The sequence below is a fragment of the Acinonyx jubatus genome, chromosome B2, assembly GCF_027475565.1.
Source record: "Acinonyx jubatus isolate Ajub_Pintada_27869175 chromosome B2, VMU_Ajub_asm_v1.0, whole genome shotgun sequence".
NCBI lineage: Eukaryota > Metazoa > Chordata > Mammalia > Carnivora > Felidae > Acinonyx > Acinonyx jubatus.
The window spans coordinates 100,089,542-100,099,972 of record NC_069385.1 but is presented as its reverse complement, the minus strand read 5'-3'; positions in this window follow the sequence as shown (position 1 = coordinate 100,099,972).

Below are 10,431 nucleotides of genomic sequence, written 5' to 3'. Positions count from 1 at the left end.
TCAGTTTTCTTGTCATCCTGTTTTTTTTTTTTTTTGGGGTGCAAAAGCAGATGAGTTTTTCTTCTATAGTTCAAGGTATATTTTCAAATATCTATAATGTGAAATTATACCTCCCCAAATACTGTATCATCTGGGCAAAATCTTACAGAAGAAGCCAGACATTGGATTCCCATTTCATCTAGAATAAAAGGACAGGACTGGTAGTAGTGTGTCATTTGGCATCTCCACCCCATCTCAGGCCACACTCCTATCCCCCACTCTCCAGCCCAGCCTCCTCTGGTTTGGGGTCCACAAAACACTGCGGGCTTTCCCACTCAAAGCCTATGAGGATGCTGGTTCCTTGGTCTGGAGCCTTCTTGCCTGTCTCCTTGCCTGCCTGGTTTCTTTTCACTTCGTATGTCTCATCTTAAAGGTCATTTTCCCAGAGTGGCGTTCCCTCACCATCCATCTAAAGTAGAGCTCTTGCTGGTAAAAGAGGATAAGCTTTCATCTATAAGATGAACAGTGTGAGGATCCAATGTTATAACATGGTGACTATAGCTGACAACACTACTGCATGATTGAAACTTGCTAAGAAAGTAGAACTTACATGTTCTCACCAAAACAAAACAAAACAAAAAATAAAACAAAGACAGGTAACTATGTGAGCTGATGGATGTGTTAATTAACTCAGTGGAGGAAATCCTCTCCCAATGTTTATGAATTTCAAACATCATGTTGTACGCTTAAAATATCTTATAATTTTATTTATCAATTATACCTCCATAATACTGGGAAAAAATAAAGTAGAGCTCTCCCCTCACCTGCCCCCCAACTACTCTCTGTTGTAGTCCTTGTGTAATTTTCTTCATATCTCTATCACAAGCTATGACTGCAGTATTTATTTGTTTGTTTGTTTGTGGTCTATCTCTTCTTACTAAAATGTAAATTCCTTGAGGTCAAAGGCCTTTGTCCATCTTGCTCAGCCCAGTATCTCTGCACCCTTGCAACATCTCAGGCTAGATTCAAAAGGTATTTCCTGAATCAATGAGTAACTGAGAGAGGCTTTGGTCTGAGTCAGGAGATCTGGCCTCTAGGCTGCTCCTACCACTGATCAGCCCTCTGACCCTAGACAAACCCCAACCTCTCTGGACCCCTGCCATTATTCATCTAAACTAGGGAGATTAGGGGCGCCTGGGTGGCTCAGTCGGTTGAGCGTCCTACTTCGGCTCAGGTCACGATCTTGTGGTCCGCGAGTTCGAGCCCCACGTCGGGCTCTGGGCTGATGGCTCAGAGCCTGGAGCCTGCTTTGGATTCTGTGTCTCCCTGTCTCTCTGCCCCTCCCCCATTCATGCTCTGTCTCTCTGTGTCTCAAAAATAAATAAACGTTAAAAAAAAATAAAATAAACTAGGGAGCTTAGATGTATTGAGGGTAAGACAGCTGCCAAGTTTTGATGCTTGAATCTTCCTTCCTCATTTTCTCACAATAACATGGGAAGAGCCAGTATTTAGGGTAACCTCAGAAAAAGTATGGGTAGGTTTTGAGGTAGAACAATAGGGTCAGGATGGTATAACAAGAGAATTTTATGGGAATGAAAGCTGGTGCAGCCACTCTGGAAAACAGTATGGAGGTTCCTCAAAAAACTAAAAATAGAACTACCCTACAACCCAGCAATTGTACTACTCGGCATTTATCCAAGGGATACAGATGTGCTATTTCAAAGGGACACATGCACCCCCATGTTTATAGCAGCACTATTGACAATAGCCAAAGTATGGAAAGAGCCCAAATGTCCATCGATGGATGAATGGATAAAGAAGATGTGGTATATATATACAATGGAGTATCACTCGGCAATCAAAAAGAATGAAATCTTGCCAACTGCAACTACGTGGATGGAACTGGAGGGTATTATGCTAAGTGAAATTAGTCAGAGAAAGACAAAAATTGGATGAATTTACTCATATGAGGACTTTAAGAGACAAAACAGATGAACATAAGGGAAGGGAAACAAAAATAATATAAAAACAGGGAGGGGGACGGAACAGAAGAGACTCATAAATAGGAGAACAAACTGAGGGTTACTGGAGGGGTTGTGGGACGGGGGATGGACTAAATGGGTAAGGGGCACTAAGGAATCTACTCCTGAAATCATTGTTGCACTATATGCTAACTAATTTGGATGTAAATTTAAAAAAATAAAAAACAAAACAAGTTAAAAAATAATAATAATTATTATTATAATTATAGCTAATAATATTGATGATCTACCAAGTACCAGGAACTTTTCTAAGTAGTTTATGTGTATTAACCCACTTAATCTTCATAACCCAATGTGGTAAATTCTGTTAATATTATCCCCATTTACTCGTGAGGAAACTGTGGCAAAAGAGTCAAGAAACTTGTTCAAGATCATACATTGTGTATGAAGCAAAACTGGAATTTGAAAGGCTAGAAATCCAAGCTCTTAATTACTATGCCAGTCTGCCCCTCATGTAAATTGAAAATCATTGCTACAGTTCACCCCACTTCCCTCCTGTACTAATCTTGGTAGTGAGGCATGGAAATTCACCAGCAAATATGAAATCTTGAAATCTGAGCAGTTAATAGGCACAAAGGATAACATCATCCAGAGGTTCACATTGTTTCTGGAGCCCGTATCATAGCTGATACCAGACAAAATTCAGGACTACTTTTGAATTTGGGTCACTTTTAGCCATTTTGGGGGACTTCTGTGGGATCTTATAAACACATATCCCCACAGTAGGGAGGTCATCCACCCCCACATCTGGTAGGTAGGTAGGTAGATGGGTAGGTGGGTGAGAACTATGTAGAGAAAACTTGGAGGTTAATATGCCAGTGAAACGTTTTATGGGCAATAGTACTGCAATTTTTGTTCTGCTATAATGTACATAGAAGAAAGGAAAATAAATATTAAATGAAGGATATTTGATTCTGTTGATCAAAAAAAAAGAGTTTTAATTTTAATTAAACTCTGAATTTTAATCAGCTTCCATGCATCCCCATCTCTGGTGCATGGGGCCCAGCTTTCAGCTACAATGCCTAATAGCCACCTTCCTACTGAGTAGGAAATGTAGAAACACTACTGATTACTACCACTCCCTTGCATATCTTCCCCAGGGCTAGGCTGAGGATACTATAACCTAAGGACATGAAAACAGAATGGGAGGGGAGCCTGGGTTGCTCAGTCTGTTGTGCATCCCACTCTTGATTTGGGCTCAGGTCATGACTCCAAGGTCGTGGGATCAAGCCCCGCATTGGGCTCTGCACTGAGCCTGCTTAGGATTCTCTCTCTCTCTCTGTCTCTGTCTCTGTCTCTCTCCCTTTGTCCCTCTCCCCTTCTCGTGCTCTCTCTCCAAAATAAATTTAAGGGACACACCTGGGTGGCTCAGTTGGTTAAGCGCCCAACTTCAGTTCAGGTCATGATCTAGTGGTTCGAGAATTTGAGCCCCACATCAGGCTCTGCACACATGGCTAAAGCCAGTTTGGGATTCTCTCTCTCTCTCTCGTCTTTGCATTCTCTGTCTGTCTCTCTCTCTCAAAAATAAATAAATAAACTTAAAATAAAATAAAATATAAAATAAAATTAAAAAATTTGAACACACACACACTCACGCACAGAACGGAAAGAAACTTCATATCTAGGAGCGCTTGTGGGAATGCCCAGTATTATTGAGTCCATCAGTGAAGGTGTCTTGATGGAAAAGGCACTGGTAGAGTGGCAGACAGCAGTGGAGAGAACATTTCAAGATAAGAAGGAAAGGAGCTTAGGGAGTGTGGGATAGTGGTCATGTGATTCTTGAGGCTCATCCAAGTTGCCCTCTCAAATGCTGCATTTGATGCCCAGTGTCAGACTCTGGAAGGTTTTCCTAACATTCTTCACAAGCCCGAGCTCTGGACAGGGGAGGGCTGTCACTGATAACTTATTATTCGTTTTGTGAAAATTCTGTCCTTTTGAAAAGAAGCAGGATTGGGTGCAATGAGTGTGACAGCATGTTGGCAAGAAAGGCATATAAATCACTAAACTAAGAAAAAGGAGCTCCAGGATTACGGGAGCACTAGAGTTTGGTGGAAGGTGGGGGGCAGGGAGGCCCTGGCAGAAAGTTGCTGATGGAAAGGGAAGGTGGGCTTAGATTTGCAATAAAGGGGTCAAACAACATAGAACTGAGAAGACACCTTTGAACTGATAGGACTAAGATGGCAATTAGTTCATTGGTCATGAAACAAAAGTTCACGACTCTGGCCTTTGGCAAGAGGAAGTATAGCCAGAATGTAGACTCCTGGAGCCTTGGAAGTGAGAAGAAAGAGGGAAGGAAATAGCCAAAGGGGAGACCAGCCAGGGATAAAGAAGGACTGTTTTGATTTATTTTGCAGGGTTTGTTGTTTTGTTTTTGTTTTTGTTTTTGTTTTGAGGGGTGGAGATGTAAGTGGCTAAGGGGTTATGACAGGAGAGATCTCAGTCAGTTTGTAATTAGAAGGTGACATGCCAGAGGCAAGGGTGGCAGGCAAGGCAGAATGGTTAGCAGACAAATTGTCTAGAATGACTATCTACAGGGTAGATTTGTGGGGCTATTTGCCTCCATTAGTATTATTACTATGTTTGGGGCATAACTGACCTATGGTAAAGTACCTGTAATTTAAGTGTACAATTGGATAAGTTCTGACATATGTATACACCAGTGGAAGCCTCACCACAATCAGTATAGCAAACACATTATGTCCGATGCCCTGTTGGAATCCCTTCCTCCTGCCCCTCCCCATACTAGCCGTCTGCTTCTTATCATGATAAATTAGTTGGTGTTTTCTAGAATTTCATATGAATGGGAGCATACAATAAGTGATCTGATCTTTCTGGCTTCTTCCACTCAGCATCGTTATTTGGAGATTCAACTATGTTGTGATGTGTATTCATTCTTGTTTATCAAAAAGTAGCTGGACTTGTTTCCTGTGGCCACTGCAACAAATTACTACAAACTGGGCAGCTTACACAATAGAAATTTATTCTCGCACAGTTCTGGAGGCCAGAGGTTTGAAATCAACGTGTCAACAAGGGTGGTTTCTTCTGAGGGTGGTGAGGAAGAATCTGTTCCATGCCCCTCCCCTAGCTGCTGGTGGTTGCATGGCAATCTCTGGCTTGTGGGAGCATCAGTCCAATCTATATTATAGATTGTAGACAATGGAAAAGGACACTTAATAGGGGTCTGATGGATGAAGATAAAGAGATGAAGAAGTAAGAAATAAAGAGGAATGATCTGGAAGGTGTTGAGGGGAAGCATGGAGAACTTTCCAACTCAGCTTTTCAGTCAGAAATGTTGAGTTTCTCTTTTGGCTGTTCTCCAATGTAGATTTAAGATTTATAACAAAAAGCAATTTCTCTGTTCCAGCAAACAGACTGCTGTGAACCAAAGAGGCCCAACCTACTCTTAAGAAGTTAGCATGACTCTGACGCCATGGCTGAGCACTAGATGGCACACTTTCCAGAGCAACAGGACCTTTCTGGTACCAACAACTTAAGTGCCTTTAGGAATCTGTCACTGTAGTACACAGCCTTGCTGTTCGTAGGTAACTTCCCACAATTGCAAATGAAACTGAGCCCAACCTATTTAACATTCCCTTTCTTTTTTTAGATCTCAGAGAAAGTCTACTGTCCCACTCATCGGCTTTTTCTTGGAGCAAAACTTCTCAAAAGTGTGGTCAGTGTCTGCTGTCTCTACTCCTCACTTCCCATTTCCTCCTTAACCCACTCTGGTCGGCCTTCTGTCCCACGCTTGGCTGCTCTCATCAAGGCCAGCAGTGGCCTCCTGTCCCCAACTTCAGTGCTCACTCTCCAGTCCTCATGCTCCTCTCCTTCATGACGCCACACTTTCCCGGCTCTCCCCTGCTTCATAGACACCACCTCCTCAGATTTCTTGCCTGGCTCCCACTCTACTTGCCTTCTCCTCTCCAACTGCTTCCTCATCCTAGGTGGGTCTCTAGTCTGTCACTGTCATCAGAAGTGTGACCTCAGAAAATGGATCATAAGGGACATTGCTGTTTCTGCTTTGCTCTCCCTTGGATTGCTTGCTTTATGGTAAGTTAGCTGATCTGTCATGAAAATATTGAAGCGGCCCCTACAGAGAAGCAGACCTAACAAGGAATTGAGGTCCATTGCCAACAGCCATGTGAGTGAAACATCTTGGAAATGGATCACCTATCCTCAATCAAGCTTTCAGATGATGACAGCCCTGGCTGATGGCTTGACTACAACCTCCTGAGAGATCCTGATCCAGAACACCTACCTAAGTTTCTCCCAAGCTTCTGACCCTCAGAAGTTGTGTTAGATAGTAAATGTTTGTTGCTTTAAGTCACTAAACTTTGGGCTGATTAATTAGGTATCAATAGATAACTGATACACCCATGTCTACCTCTCTGACCTCATCTTCCAGTACTTTTTCATCATGTTCCCACAACATCTGCCTGACTACTGTGCCTGAAACATACCAAAGTTGTTTGTGACCAAGACCTGGTCCTCACTGATACCTCTGGCTAATATCCTGTTACCGTGGATCTTCTCATGCCTGGCTTCTTCCTGTCATTTAGAACTCAGTCTTCTATGATTACTCATTTTAAGTTAACCACTTCTCCATTGCCATCCTAAAAAGTCTCCATCACCTCACCCTGTTTTATTTTCCTTACAGCACTTATCACTAACCATAATAAATTTTTCATTGATTTATTTACTTGTCATCTGAGCAGGAAAATGCTCTTATATGTACCATAGCATCCTCTGTGCCTAGAAAAATGCAGGGAACAAAATAGGTGCTCAATGAACATTTACTGAATGAAACAAAAATAAACTATTTAAATATTATTTCCTTGAGAATAATATCTTCCTTGAGAAGATTTCATCAATTTCTGAGGTCAGAGTCTAAATATTTTTTTCTACTAGGTATCCTTGGCTGGCCTGTTGACTTAGAATGTCACAATTATGTTGAAAGTTTCAAAGGACAAATATTTCAAACATAGCTATTGAGTGCAGAGAAGAGGTAAGCAAAGATTATGAGAGAAAGGTAGGAGGAAAAAATAGATCAAAGACAATACAGATAAAAGTTGTGCGGACCTCAGGACACCTGGGTGGCTCAGTCAGTTAAGCGTCCAACTCTTGGTTTCAGCTCAGGTCATGATCTCACAATTCGTGACTTTGAGTCCCAAATCGGGCTCTCTGCTGACAGTGTGGACCCCACTCAGGATTCTCTCTCTCCCCTGTCTCTCTGTCCCTATCCCGCTCATGCTCTCTCTCTCTCTCTCAAAATAAACTTAAAAAAATTTTTTTTTTAAATAATACTTGTGCTGACTCATGGATGCCTTGTCCAACCAGCTCTGGTTGGCAAAATGTTTCTAATACGTATTTGTTCTTCAAGAAGATTTTGGAAAATTGGCAAGTTACCATGTACTTTACCTCAAATCTTGACCCAATTTCTCCAGTATAGTCAGAGAAATTAATATCTATTTTCATTTCAATTATATCTATATAATCCCTCCAAGAAAATGGTGGGTGGTATAAGGGTCATATACCAAATGTAAATTATTTTGTAACAAACATCTCTATCCTTTTATGTCACAGATTACCCAGGAGTGATACTCAAAACACTTGACATCTGTATAGTACATATGAATTAATATGTAAGGCAGGATATATACTGAAAATTAACAATATTTCTTTTTAGGGTGGCTCAGTTAAGCATCTGACTCTTGATTTTGGTTCAGATCATGATCTCAGAGTTCATGAGATCGAGCCCCATGTCAGGCTTTACACCGACAGCATGGAGTCTGCTTGGGATTCTCTCTCTCCCTCTCTCTCTCAGTCACTCCCCCACTCATGCTCTCTTTCTCTCAAATAGATAAACATTTTAAAAAAACAATATTTCCTTTTGTTTTCTAACCAAACTATGTATGGCAAAATATTGGATAAAGCTATAGCGCAAACCAGTCAGAAATCATGGTGATAATTTCCAGTCATTTGTGATGTTTATTAATTGTCACTGTGTCCTTGGTAGTTTGGGTTGCCAGTGAGTGCCTTCCTCTCTAAAGGCCATCTACTCTGTCAGGGTGGCACTTTCCTGTACCTGCAACTCGGTTCCTGTACTGCTTTCTGCCCTTGTCCCATCAAGAGTAGGAGAGGTAGAGGCCTGCCTTTGTGGCTAGCCCCAAGTGTATCACCACCCCTTGAGGGATCTTAATGCTACCCCAGCTTTGTAAGTAGGCATTTCACTAACCTTTCTTCAGCCACCCTTTTTGAGGTGAGATGGTATCTTACTCTTCCTGTACTCAGAGCACCAGCCATAATGAGGTAAATGTTATGGAGTTCACCTCAGGATAATAAGAAAGGATTATAAAATATGTTAGAAACTGGGGAAGGCTAGATGTGATGAGGTTGAGAAGCTCTGTCCTGGAGCAAAATATAAGAATATATTGTAGGAAGAATAGATAACAAACTCCTCATAAACAACTTGAGGAGTCCAGGGCTGGACAGAGAGCAGGTCCATGCAAAGGGAACTGGGAGCCTCCTAGGAGGACAACTTGGCACATCTTGCTTGGGCTGAACTGACCTAACCCTGGGTAGGCATAAAGGACACATGCCATGCGTCCTGTGTACGTGTCTGTCCCATCCTATGCAGCTGTGGGGAAGTTCACACTATGAAAATGGCCAGTTGGGGCTAGGGCCCTGGGCTCAGCCCCATAGATCCTGCATTTCTTGGGTGCGCTCAAGTTTCAGGCTCAGTAGAGAACTGAGGCTGGACATCACTCTATTCTAGCCTCTCCTGCATGGCGACAGGCCGGGGGGTAAAGGACTATATATCTCCATGTACAGTTTGAGATCCCAGGCCTCAGTGACAGCAAGGAGGGAGACCTCCACTTCCTTCCCTCTGAAGCTATAGAGCAAGAGGATGCTGCTGCCCAGGTGGATGAACGGTGGCCAGTTTTGACCAAACCTTCTCAGACCAGACTGTCTGGGAAAACAAAAACTACATGTGGCGGGAGGGGCAGCAGAGAACAGGTACTACCGCAGAGGGATTCTGGGAGTTTTGATCAGTCTTGGGTCTACTGGACTCCTTGAATGGAGTGAGCCCCTAGGTTGCTGGATGTACCATTGCAAAAGAGACTGCTTTTGGGAATGAACGTTCCTACTGGTCTAAGATGTGTGCTTGAGTGACTTCAAATGAATATTGAAAAGATGTGATTTTATTATACGTACATCAGGCTCATAGAGCAGGGTGTATGGCTGCACTTCAGTGGCTCCCTATTTTCCTTGGAACAAAATCCAAACTTCTTGCCATGGCCTTCAAAGTCCTTAGACTCTAGGCCTTGTTCCCTGATCTCACCTCATCATTGCCCTTCCCCACCTGTGCTGTCATGCTACACCCAGACCTAATGACTTCTGTTTCCTCCAATACAAATACTCAGTCTCTCTCTTGCATGGTCAGTGATCCTGCTGACCTTCTGCCTGGATTCCATCCCTACTGCCCAACCTAAGCTCCCCCGACCTTACCTGCTGCAACTTGGCTCCTCAGATCTCACATCAGCTATGACTGCCCTTCATGACAGACCATGAAGGACTCATAGATTCAGGCAAAGGTGTCCCAATTAGGTTCATGCTCAGCATTATCTTGTGCCCCAGCATGAGGTTGTAGATTAAATTATGTCCCCCAGAAAGGATAGGTTGAAGTCTTAACCCTGGGTACCTGTGAATGTGACTTTCTCTGGAAATAGGGTCTTTGGAGTTGCAGTCAATTTAAGATGAGGTTATACTGGATTAGGATGGGCCCAAATTTGATTACTGGTGCTCTTATAAGAGGAGGAAAATCTGGATAGACACACACACAAATGCGTATGCCATGTGACAATAGAGGCAGGAATTGGAGTTATGCATCTACAAGCCAAGAAATGTCAAAGACTGCCAGCAGCCACCAGAAGCTAAAGAGGCATGGAAGGATCCTTCCCTAAGCCTTCAGAGACAGCATGGCCGGCTCATACCTTCATGTCACACAAAGAACCTCAAAAGTGTGAGGGAATACACTTTATGGTTCTTAACACTAAATTTGTGGTCATTTGTTACAACAGCCCTAGGAACATGATATACAAGGTATGCAGGATTTTGGATTAGAATTACCTATTTTTTTTTTGTTTGTTTCTATCACTATAGTAACCTCCCATAGGCCAAAGACTATATCTGGCTTGTTTATCATTAATAACCCAGCTCCTGGAACACAGAATGTTCTATATTAAAGGTAAAATAAATATATGCTCCATAACTAAACAGGAAAAAAGATTCATCAACTGAGGGAAAATGGTTCTGTACAAAAAAGAAAAGAGAAAAAGAAAGAAAGAAAGAAAGAGAGAAAGAAAGAAAGAAAGAAAGAAAGAAAGAAAGAAAGAAAGAAAGAAGGAGG